Source organism: Acipenser ruthenus, chromosome 1 (assembly GCF_902713425.1).
Source record: "Acipenser ruthenus chromosome 1, fAciRut3.2 maternal haplotype, whole genome shotgun sequence".
In the NCBI taxonomy this organism is placed as follows: Eukaryota; Metazoa; Chordata; class Actinopteri; order Acipenseriformes; family Acipenseridae; genus Acipenser; species Acipenser ruthenus.
The window spans coordinates 106,883,327-106,895,994 of record NC_081189.1 but is presented as its reverse complement, the minus strand read 5'-3'; the positions used below and the strand labels follow the sequence as shown (position 1 = coordinate 106,895,994).

Below are 12,668 nucleotides of genomic sequence, written 5' to 3'. Positions count from 1 at the left end.
TGAGCTTTTCTGTTAAAACTTCAAACAGCAAAGGTCTTTCAGAATAGAACTGGTATTCTTAGGTTGTTTCTTTTAGTCTTACTCTTCCTGTCTCTCTATCAAACTGTGTATTTTTGACCATTCTATCATAGACAGTGCAGCTATTCACCTCCTCCCACTCCCACCCTACCAATCTATTTTGTGGCAGACCAGAACATTCTTTAGTTTTTTTCCTGGAAAGAGGTAAAAGATTGCGCAACTGTCCTAATCCAATCCAACGCAAGGTTTGCATCTAAAGTACTGCTACTTATTTCTAAACCACACTTTAATGTCATTTCACAGCCGGTGGGGCTTTACTGGTGCCCAGCACTCTTCCCATGCATGTTATTACTCACCCTATAGAATTATCACATTTGCTGAATAATGTTACGCTAACATATTTAAATACATATACGTAACGAAAAACTGACAAAAATAGAAAAATTTGACATTTTTCAAAATGTAATTTCTATGCTGATGACGCTGAGATCTTCCTCGCCTTCCCCCCCTCTGACCCCACCATCCACTCCCGTATCTCTACCTGTCTGTCTGCTATCTCCTCCTGGATGCACTCGCATTACCTCAAACTCAAGCTCTAAATCTGACAATCTTTTCTTCCGCTCTTCATCTTCCCCCTCCTCTACTCTCTCTATCTACATTCCTATGGAATCTACCACGCTCTCTCCTTCCTCTTCAGCCAAGAACCTTAGAGTAACCCTGGACCACTGCCTCTCCTACTCCCAGCACATCTCCACTCTCGCACGCACCTGCCGATTCTTCCTGAGCAACATACAAAGAATCTGACCCTTCCTCACCAACTACACCATGCAACTCCTCGTCCAAGCCCTGGTACTCTCCCACCTAGACTACTGCAACTCCACAAAAAGGGAGACAAAACCGAACCAGGTAACTACAGACCAATAAGCCTGACTTCTATTATATGTAAACTTATGGAAACTATAATAAGATCCAAAATGGAAAATTACCTATATGGTAACAATATCCTGGGAGACAGTCAGCATGGTTTTAGGAAAGGGGAATCATGTCTAACTAACCTACCTGATTTTTTTTAGGATGCAACATCGACAATGGATTATTGCAAAGCATACAACATGGTTTATTTAGATTTCCAGAAAGCTTTTGCCAAAGTCCTGTATAAAAGATTAATTCTCAAACTGAACGCAGTAGGGATTCAAGGAAATGCATGCACATGGATTAGGGAGTGGTTAACATGTAGAAAACAGAAAGTACTGATAAGAGGAGAAATCTCAAAATGGAGCGAGGTAACCAGTGGAGTACCACAGGGATCAGTATTAGGTCCTCTGCTATTCCTAATCTACATTAATGATTTAGATTCTGGTATAGTAAGCAAACTTGTTAAATTTGCAGATGACACAAAAATAGGAGGAGTGGCAAACACTGTTGCAGCAACAAAGTTCATTAAAAATGATCTAGACCGCATTCAGAACCGGGCAGACGCATGGCAAATGACATTTAATAGAGAAAAGTGTAAAGTACTGCACGCAGGCAATAAAATGTGCATTATAAATATCATATGGGAGATACTAAAATTGAAGAAAGAATCCATGAAAAAGACCTAGGAGTTTATGTTGACTCAGAAATGTCTTAATCTAGACAATGTGGGGAAACTATAAAAAAGGCCAACAAGATGCTTGGATATATTGTGAGAAGTGCTGAATTTAAATCAAGGGAAGTAATGTTAAAACTTTACAATGCATTAGTAAGACCTCACTTAGAATATTGTGTTCAGTTCTGGTCACCTCGTTACAAAAAGGATATTGCTGCTCTAGAAAGAGTGCAAAGAAGAGCAACCAGAATTATCCCGGGTTTAAAAGGCATGTCGTATGCAGACAGGAAGAGTTGAATCTATTCAGTTTTGAACAAAGAAGACTACGCGGTGATCTGATTCAAGCATTCAAAATCCTAAAAGGTATAGACAATGTCAACCCAGGGGACTTTTTTTACCTGAAAAAAGAAACAAGGACCAGGGGTCACAAATGGAGATTAGATAAAGTGGCATTCAGAACAGAAAATAGGAGGCACTTTTTTACACAGAGAATTGTGAGGGCATGGAACCAACTCCCCAGTAATGTTGTTGAAGCTGACACCCTGGGATCCTTCAAGCTGCTTGATGAGATTCTGGGATCAATAAGCTACTAACAACCAAACGAGCAAGATGGGCTGAATGGCCTCCTCTTGTTTGTAAACTTTCTTATGTTCTTAAGTTCTTATGTTCTTATGTCCTTATGTTCTAACTCCCTCCTGGCCGGCCTCCTTGCGTCCGCAACCCGTCCGCTTCAGCTCATTCAGAACTCCGCTGCTCGCCTGGTGTTCTCTCTGCCTCGCTTCTCCCACGCTACTCCATTGCTCCGCTCACTCCACTGGCTCCCGATCACCGCTTGCATCCAGTTCAAGACTCTTGTACTCGCCTACAGATGCCTTGACCAGACTGCACCCAGCTACCTCCAGATCCTCATCTCTCCCTACACTTTCCAGACTGCAAACACTGTAAAACAGTAAGGTAAACAGCAATTAACATGATACTCGAAGTGCTGACTTTTCTGTATTTAGTATTAACTTTATTATAAATCAAATGTATCTCGATAACTGTTTCACAAAAAATCTGAATGGATTAAAGCTGGCTTGCGTGGTTAACTGGTTAATCTTTCATCGATTAAAACTTGATAGAAAATATATCATCTGCATGAGAGGTAGCAGACTAAAGGGGGTGGGGTGCAATAACATGTGAATTATATCCCAATTCACCTCTATTCGATTAACTGTCAAGGCTGCCAATTGAGAGGATGATGTTAGTTAAATCAAGATAGATATTACTCCTTTTTCATATTATTAACCTTGTCAATGCCCTTGGCAAGGACCCTTTTCAATTTCACTGTGCCTCCCAGTGTGTCAGATTTCAAGGATGTCATTTTGTGAATGTGCTACGTTGTTGTAAGTTTAACCATTTGAATTGCTTTTTTTTTTTTTTTAACTGATTCAGTATGATTGTGTGCTGCTGTCTTCTGGGACCCTCTTGTAAATGTGATGCAAGACTCATCCTGGTTAAGATCTGAATTGAGCTTTAAACCTTACTTCCATTGGCTGGCTCCAAAGGCCCAAATTAACACGGATCTTGATTCTACCTAAAGTTCACTTCGGTAAGATGAGCCAGGATCTTGGTCTGAAGTTTAGTTGTCTGTTTCTGAAAATGAATAGGCAACAAGAAGCAACTGCTTTTGTTACCCTCTCAGGAGTCTTTATTTTTTCGTCTGTACTGAAGAGTTTTATATTTCATCATGTAATTTGGTTGTACCATTGCTGCTGTTTGTCAAGTAGTACATCATGAGGGATTATAGAATTGTATTTACTGTGGCACTGAAACTGATGATAAAGCTATAATCTCCTTGATTATTTCCCTCCAGTGACGAAGTTATTTGATGTAACATCATAGCGGGACTCCCACTACAGTCAAGACTGTCTCAGAAGTGGGCCTAGAAATAATCACTTTGATAAATACATTTCACTTACCTTTTTCACTAATTAACCCTACCATACCACACAGCTGATGTGAATTGGTGTAAAATGAATGTACTTGCCGTAGCTGTCACTAGGTGGCAGCATCAAGCCTAGTGGCTCTCTCTAGTGGAGAGATGTCTGGCCCTTCATACTGTACCTGTCAAATAAGCCACTGTTCACTATACTGTCCTTTACATTTTGTGAGAGATATTACCTTTTTTCTTCATTTTTTTTTTTACTTCTCTCATATTGAAAATGTTTTGTTGTTGGCAAAACTGTACACTAAAACAAAGTACATTTATCATTGATTTTTTTTCCCCAATGATATAGAATGCTAGCTATTCTAATTTAATTATAGCATTCGATTATTCAGACAACCATTGCTGGAACGTAGATATTAATTACATCAGTAATTCATAAGTATTAATAAGTAATTCATTTTTAATGATCATTATCAGTTCTTGTTTTACAGATTCAGGTATATGAAGATTTAGACAAATGTAATATGATGCTGTGATGACGTTAATAAAAGGAATTGAAAAGGAATTATTTTTAGATTGAATTTGTATTAAGCAATCAGTGATTATTATATGAACCTTTTGGAATACTGCCTTGTCTTTGTTTTACCTAGGCTTTTCAAAGCGATATTATATATACTGTATATATATATATATATATATATATATATATATATATATATATATATATATAAACCCTAATTCAATGTCCAGTGCACTGTCAGCAATGCAACACAGAGTTAAATCTCATATGCACACATCACTACGATCATGAACAGGTTGCTGTGGTACTCTGCGAAACATGGTTTAAATGTTTCATGTGCTTGCAGATGCATTAAGGCTGTGTTAAAATAGAATCAATGAGGCTAATACTGTATATTGACTATCTGGAGATTGCTGCTGCTATGACTCGTGGAACACGCTCTTCTTGGGAATGTTACAATTCTTTTCATGTTCTCATAAAACGACCTGCCAGCAGCAGTTCAATTGTAAAGGTGCTATGTGACTATGCAGCCGACCTCATCTGCTGAAGAAGATCTAAAATAGATGAATTCATTAATGAAGTGTTTAAGTCTTTCATCAGCATTGTCTGCCCTTCGCCATCACAGATTTTAATGACTGTACAGCTTAAAATCAAGCCTTCGCAATTGAACTGACTGCTGTATTGGGGTGGTCATAGAGAGCTTTTACAGCATTATTTAGAAGCGTAGCCAAAAGCAGTATGAATTTCACATGATCCCCAATCTATTTCTTAACTTCTGCAGTGCAGTAAAAAATCATATAATCAGAATACGACCTGTTGTATGTAATACAATACCATGATCTGTGGTACTATACTAGTTTTCAGTTTGCTTTCCTTTCAGGAAGTCTGCTATTGGTTCACTTCCTAGACCATTTAATCTCTGCAGTGTCTTTGGTCCAAAGCATGGATTTGGCAGCAAAGCATGGCAGTTAATGGGGGAAGCATCTGGTTGGTTAATTACAGGGAAGAAGGCCCTGTAAGATCGGAAGCAATGACATTTTCCTTGTGAAATATCCAAGGAAGTGCAAGATTAGTTGAAGGCAAGGCCAGCAACAGAGATTTCTTTAACCAGGAGCAGTACCAGGAGCTTGCTTGCCTGTTTGTTTTAAAACTGTACATTTGAGACCTATCTTGTGACCTGAAGTGCATGGCAGGTATGATGTATGGATTATTTTGTTAGCTACAACCCCTTTAAGTGGGGTGTCAAACTGAATTTAAGCAAGGGTTATACAGTAAATTGATCATAATGTCTTTAGTATTACTTTATTTTTTCTTTCTTTGTGGGTTGTGGTTGGAGGAACATTAATATGATGATAAAATAAAAATATGCAATATAGCCAACGTTTTGATGTCTCTATCCAAAAACGTCGCTTGGAATTAGAAGTTCTCTAATTACTATGTGATAAAGAGAATGCAAGCAGGGACCACAAAACATTATTTACACCGTTGATTTCCTCTATACAGTGTAATGCAATTTGGTATTTCCATGATAAATTAACATCGTCGTTTTTTTTTTTCGTTTTTTTTTTAAATTTAAACATCCGTTAACGTTAATGAAGAAAAAAAAAAACTTACAATCTTATTAAACCACGTTGTAGCCACAGCATTTGGAGCTAAGATTACCACGGGGGGTCTTTCGACTACCGGCCTTTGTTGGACACCTCTGTCTCACAGCATACCAGGTATTTTCTCTCCTCAAATGGGAACCTAAAACAATGGCAGTATAGGCTATTAAAGGGTTAGCCCTTAAATTGTCAAGAGTATACTTACTGTGGATACCATGTAAGGGAGACTCCCGAAAAAATATAAAATACTGTAACAACAAAAACAGAAATTAGAATAAGAATATTACTTGTATACATTTAGGATGTCTGTCTGTATCCGTCTGGACAGTTACAGTTTGTAAATTCGTGAATTATTTCTCTTGATACAAATCAACAGGTTAAGTCTGCTGCCTGTTTTATTTAATTACATACGAGAAAAACACACGCACACACACACACATACACATTTAAATAGTTGATCTACTAGGGGCAAATCTTGAACTGACCGCTCAAACGCTGGGAATTCTGGACAAATTGTCATATAATTTATAATGCAAGGATCGTAAAGTAAGATTGTAACAATATAGAGTCGCCTCTAAAACGCGGAGTGGCTTTCCGGAACTGGAATTGTTTGAAACATGCATTGTTATTTTCTGGCGTAAATCTCGAGATTCGAACCGATCGACCACTGTAGACAAAATAATAATAATAATAATAATAATAATAATAATAATAATAATAATAATAATAATAATAATAATAATAATAAAACAAATAAGGTTTAATTTAAAGTCCAATCAGAAAAAAAACAATCCAAACATATAAAACAGAGGGCAGCAGTGTGGAGTAGTGGTTAGGGCACTGGACTCTTGACCGGAGGGTTGTGGGTTCAATCCCCAGTGGGGGACACTGCTGTTGTACCCTTGAGCAAGGCACTTTACCTAGATTGCTCCAGTAAAAACCCAACTGTATAAATGGGCAATTGTATGTAAAAATAAGGTGATAACTGTATAATGTGAAATAATGTATAATGTGATATCTTGTAACAATTGTAAGTCGCCCTGGATAAGGGCGTCTGCTAAGAAATGAATGAATGAAATAAACCTGCCCAGAATGCTATAAAAAGTAACCAAGGTTTGTTCTGATGGGATTTACAATGGTCTAAAACAGATTCATAAATGGAAGTATGTTTATAATGCGTCACCCAGTTTCAGATTTAATTATTTTAGAGACGCAGTTAACCTTGCACGAATTGCTTATACTGTTCTCATTAAGCACATTCCAGTTTATTTTCTAGTACTGTACATTAAGCTAAAACCAGCAGTTACGTCTGCGTTTATAACTTTTTATGGGGGCATGGCGTCTCCTTTCTACCGAAACAACGTTTGCAAAATTCACACACACACACACACACACACACACATATATATATATATATATATATATATATATATATATATATATATATATATAAATATAAATCCACAACTTCATGCAGGTTCGCCGGCTTTCTATGTTGGTACGAAAAAGAAAACAACAACAAAAAAAAATAAATCGTTTGTTATGCACTGCTGGTAACACTTAGCATAGAAGATTATGTATGAGGTAAATAAACAATTTAACCATGGGAGGGGACACAGTAAGCGTACAAAACGGGGGGGGGGGGTCTATATATACAGCATGCAGGTGAGGCAAACTTGTTACTAACTAGCGATACTGTTGTATGAAATGAGACCGCTCTTCTACATTCTGTATTATAGTACCCGCTCTGAAAACATTTTCTTGTGCTTTTCGTTCGAGCTGCTCATCATTTCCACATGTGCTAACATTATTTACATCCAACTGAAAATTCCAGCAGCAACAAAAAAGCTAGCAGCTTCCACAGTGAAACTGGGAGTTCTGCTGAAATGGCGTCTCCATTGACGATCTACTACTCTACTCCATCAAACTTCTGCTGGGAGTTGAGCTAACCTCGCGTCTGGATCCCAATTGGCAGCTCTACAACTCTGTGAGGATTGGTCCCGTTTTAACCAATGAGAGTGAACGTGTGCGTGTCAGCGGTAACAGAAAGAAGAGTGGGCGAACTGCTGACCATAAACTGTGTTTTGGAATGTGTCTCAGTCACTTGTGAATTTGAAACTGCCCGTCATTCCCCCAATTGGTGTAGCATGCTGACCTAATTTCAGGAGCAGCGAAATTGTGTTCTATGGGTTATAAGCCTGCACGCAATAAAATCTCATTTACAGTAATGTGGACGCAGTAGTTCATTGGATAAACTTCATGTTTCTGTGAACAAATATGAATTATGAAGGAAATGTATATGAGGAAAATACATAGAAAAGGGTAGATTTCTTTTAAAATGTATTTTATTACAGGACTGCACTGTAGGGTCTGTGGTTCTATTACTCTAAGTAATCTTACTATACATTATAGTAATGTATAGGACATATACTTCAGCAGGATACTATAGGTATGCTACATGATCTTACTCGATTTACGAAAGGTTATCACAGGTCACAAAAAAAAAAGAAGAAGCCGCCTAAAATGAACTGTTTAATATTTTGCAGCCTCGCTTTTTGTTACTGACTGTGCAAATGTTGTTACTACAAATTATTCAATGACAGCAGGACCCTGCCTTGGATTTATAGTAGTTGAAGTAATGAAGGCGTGCAGTGTTAAACATGTTACATATACAATCCCATCAGTGTTAAACATGGGTCAGAAAGTTTATAGTGAAAGTGATAGTGAAAACAGAGACATCTTCATGTCTTTTCTTATGAAACGTGGTGTAGTATAGAAATTGTCCGTATTCTGTCCTAACACGGTCTGTTTCGTCTTTAATTCAATTTTATTTATTTTTAGTATGTTTCTGTTGAGTACATAAAAGCATTACACAAAAAAGAGAATGCGTGTTCCACAATTTTGAGACAAAAAGTGGTCAGAACTGCAGATGATTAAAATCATACTCTTCTTATTTATACAGTACTTTTGATACTGTAGGAATCCTAATGTGTGTGTGTGTGTGTGTGTGTGTGTGTGTGTGTGTGTGTGTGTAACAGGGCGAGCAGCCCTGTACATTGTTTATTTATTTTTAGATCGGGGTCTCCCCCTCCGCCCCTGTGCAGAGTATTGTTTTTGTTTATTATGATTTATTGTATTATTGTATTTATGACGGCGTAGCGCCGTGTTGGTGTTTTGTTTATTTTTAAAACGTGTCCTGGCAGAGGCGAGATCGGTGCTCGTCCTCTGCCAGGTGTAATAATTAATAAACTCGTGCAGAAGGTGAACCATCTCCCGAATTAATTACGGGATTAATTTTGTTGCTAATTGGGAGATGGTTCACCTTTAATAAAAGCCTGCAGCTCTCCAGTTCAGGGTGGGTGTCAGAAGGAGAGTGTGCGAGAGGAGTGACGGAGAAACGAGAGAGAAAGTAAACATAGGAACAGTGAAGGCAATCTGCCCAGCCTGACCTGTGTTGCAGTTATTATTTTGTGTTCGTGATTTGTTTTTGTTTACCCTTTTATTTTTGCTCTGTGAGCGAGTGTTTATTTTTGTTTAAATATTTATTTTTGGTTGCTTTAAATAAAACGGCGCCCGCGCCACTGCACAATACCTTTTTGTTGTTGTGGTCCCTTCTTCTGCCGTGACGTCAGACCCTCGTCCATTCCTGTCACACGTGGTGTCCTGCGTGGGATCGCAGCGCCTCCAGGACGCAGGCAGAAGAGGGTACTGCAGGTTTTTTCGTTTTTTTTCGTTTTTGTGTGTGGAGAAAAGGAGAGTGAAGGGGAGGAAGGAAGATGGGAGGAAGAAGGAGGATGGGGAGACAGCAGCCGCTGCAGCAACAACAGCAGGCACAGGAGGAGATGAGCTGGGAAGCCCTCCTCCATAGCATAAGCCAGCTGAGTTGTTGCTGCATCTGTGGGGAGCGGGGGCATTTCCCAGTTAATTGCCCCCTCCCTGAAGACTGGGATTACAGCTGCTGGAGGGGAGATAAAAGGGAGGAGCCCGAACGTCCTGACCTGGAATGGGAGGAGCCCGAATGTCCTGTGCCTGAGTGGGAGGAGCCCGAACGTCCTGCGCCTAAAAGGGAGCAGCCCAAACGTCCTGCCCCTAAAAGGGAGGAGCCCGAACGTCCTGCGCCTAAAAGGGAGGAGCCCGAACGTCCTGCGCCTGAGTGGGAGGAGCCCGAACGTCCTGCGCCTGAGTGGGAGGAGCCCGAACGTCCTGCGCCTGAGTGGGAGGAGCCCGAACGTCCACGTCCCGAGAGGGGGGAGTCGGTGCGTCCACGTCCCGAGAGGGGGGAGTCGGTGCGTCCACGTCCCGAGAGGGGGGAGTCGGTGCGTCCACGTCCCGAGAGGGGGGAGTCGGTGCGTCCACGTCCCGAGAGGGGGGAGTCGGTGCGTCCACGTCCCGAGAGGGGGGAGTCGGTGCGTCCACGGCCCAAGAAGGGGAAGGCCGAAGGTCCACAGCCCAGGTACCTGCCAGCAGAGGGGGAATACCTGCTGGTGCCGCCTCCATCTCCATGGGAGGACTGTGAGTCGCTCCCACCTCCGCCAGCAGAGGGAGAATACCTGCTGGTGCTACCTCCGTCTCCGTGGGAGGACTGTGAGCCGCTCCCACCTCCACCAGCAGAGGGAGCATACCTGCTGGTTCCACCTCCACCGCCGTGGGAGGACTGTGAGCCGCTCCCACCTCCACCAGCAGAGGGAGCATACCGGCTGGTTCCACCTCCACCGCCGTGGGAGGACTGTGAGTCGCTCCCACCTCCGCCAGCAGAGGGAGCATACCTGCTGGTGCCATCTCCACCGCCCTGGGAGGAATGTGAGTCGCTCCCACCTCCGCCAGCAGAGGGAGCATGCCTGCTGGTTCCACCTCCGTCTCCATGGGAGGACTGTGTGTCGCTCCCACCTCCGCCAGCAGAGGGAGCATTCCTGCTGGTTCCACCTCCACCGTCGTGGGAGGACGACGTGTCGCTCCCACCGCCAGCAGAGGGAGCATTCCTGCTGGTTCCACCTCCACCGTCGTGGGAGGACGACGTGTCGCTCCCACCACCAGCAGAGGGAGCATACCTGCTGGTGCCACCTCCGTCTCCGTGGGAGGACGACATGTTGCTCCCACCACCACCACCAGCAGAGGGAGCATGCCTGCTGGTTCCGCTTCCACCACAACCAGCAGAGGGAACATGCCTGCTGGTTTCCCTGTCGCTGCCAGAAGGGGAGGAGCCGCCGTCGCTGCCAGAAGGGGAGGAGCCGCCGTCGCTGCCAGAAGGGGAGGAGCCGCCTTCGCTGCCAGAAGGGGAGGAGCCGCCTTCGCTGCCAGAAGGGGAGGAGCCGCCTTCGCTGCCTGAAGGGGAGGAAGCCCTGCCGCCTTCGCAGCCTGAAGGGGAGGAAGCCCTGCCGCCTTCGCAGCCTGAAGGGGAGGAAGCCCTGCCGCCTTGGCCGCCTGAAGGGGAGGAAGCCCTGCCGCCTTGGCCGCCTGAAGGGGAGGAAGCCCTGCCGCCTTGGCCGCCTGAAGGGGAGGAAGCCCTGCCACCTTGGCCGCCTGAAGGGGAGGAAGCCCTGCCGCCTGGGCCGCCAGAAGGGGAGGAAGCCCTGCCGCCTTGGCCGCCAGAAGGGGAGAAGCCTTGGCCGCCAGAGGAGGAGGAGCCCCTGCCACCTTTACTGTCAAGAGGAGAGGAGCAGGAGCTACCTCTACCTCCACCACCACCACCACCATTGGGAGAAGTGGAGCTCCTGCTGCCGCCTTCATGGCCAGGGGCTCCCCTCCCGCCGTCAGCATCGCCTTGGGTCGCCTGTGTCTCCCTTGCGTCTCCTAGGGTTGCTGCCGGTCCTGCGTTGCCTCCCGAGGGTCCGCTGCCGTCGCCTCCCGAGGGTCCGCTGCCGCTGCCGTCGCCTCCCGAGGGTCCGCTGCCGCTGCCGTCGCCTCCCGAGGGTCCGCTGCCGCTGCCGTCGCCTCCCGAGGGTCCGCTGCCGCTGCCGTCGCCTCCCGAGGGTCCGCTGCCGTCGCCTGGGGTCGCCAGGGATCCTGCTTCACCTGGGGTCCCTACACTGTGGTCGGAGCCCCATGGAGGGGAGCTGCCGGCCATCAAGAAAGGGGGGGAGGTCAGGAGACCAGCTCCCCCAGCCGCACTTTCGCGGCCAGAGGTCATGTGGTCGGAGCCCCACGGAGGGGAGCTGCCGGCCATCAAGAAAGGGGGGGAGGTCAGGAGACCAGCTCCCCCAGCCGCACTTTCGCGGCAGGATATTGTGTGGTCGGAGCCCCACGGAGGGGAACTGCCGGCTATGAAGAAGGGGGGGGAGGTCAGGAGACCAGCTCCCCCAGCCGCACTTTCGCGGCAGGAGTTTGTGTGGCCAGAGCCCCACGGAGGGGAACTGCTGGCCATGAAGAGGAGGGGGAAGGTCAGGAGACCAGCTCCCCCAGCCGCAATTTCGCGGCAGGACAGAGTGTGGAGGGAGCCCCGGAAGAGGGAGCTGTCGGCCACGAAGAATTGGGGGGTGCTGGAGATTCCACCATGGCCACCCCCCAGAAGCAACTTGCTTCCCCCTCTCCCAGGACATTGAGACTGAGGGGGGAGGTGGCCGTTGGGGCCATGTGTGCTTCGCACAAGGAGGGGGATATGTAACAGGGCGAGCAGCCCTGTACATTGTTTATTTATTTTTAGATCGGGGTCTCCCCCTCCGCCCCTGTGCAGAGTATTGTTTTTGTTTATTATGATTTATTGTATTATTGTATTTATGACGGCGTAGCGCCGTGTTGGTGTTTTGTTTATTTTTAAAACGTGTCCTGGCAGAGGCGAGATCGGTGCTCGTCCTCTGCCAGGTGTAATAATTAATAAACTCGTGCAGAAGGTGAACCATCTCCCGAATTAATTACGGGATTAATTTTGTTGCTAATTGGGAGATGGTTCACCTTTAATAAAAGCCTGCAGCTCTCCAGTTCAGGGTGGGTGTCAGAAGGAGAGTGTGCGAGAGGAGTGACGGAGAAACGAGAGAGAAAGTAAACATAGGAACAGTGAAGGCAATCTGCCCA

General features: G+C 44.8%; 1 long non-coding RNA gene across 1 annotated transcript; it reads right to left on the bottom strand.

The window, feature by feature from the left end:
• Window positions 1-223: 223 nt before the first annotated feature.
• On the bottom strand, window positions 224-9,294 carry LOC131739467 (uncharacterized). Its single transcript, XR_009330557.1, has 3 exons — window positions 9,253-9,294; window positions 5,671-5,802; window positions 224-2,545 (listed from the first exon to the last, which is right to left on the bottom strand). It is a non-coding gene; the product is annotated as an uncharacterized LOC131739467 (long non-coding RNA).
• Between the last annotated feature and the right edge of the window lie 3,374 nt (window positions 9,295-12,668).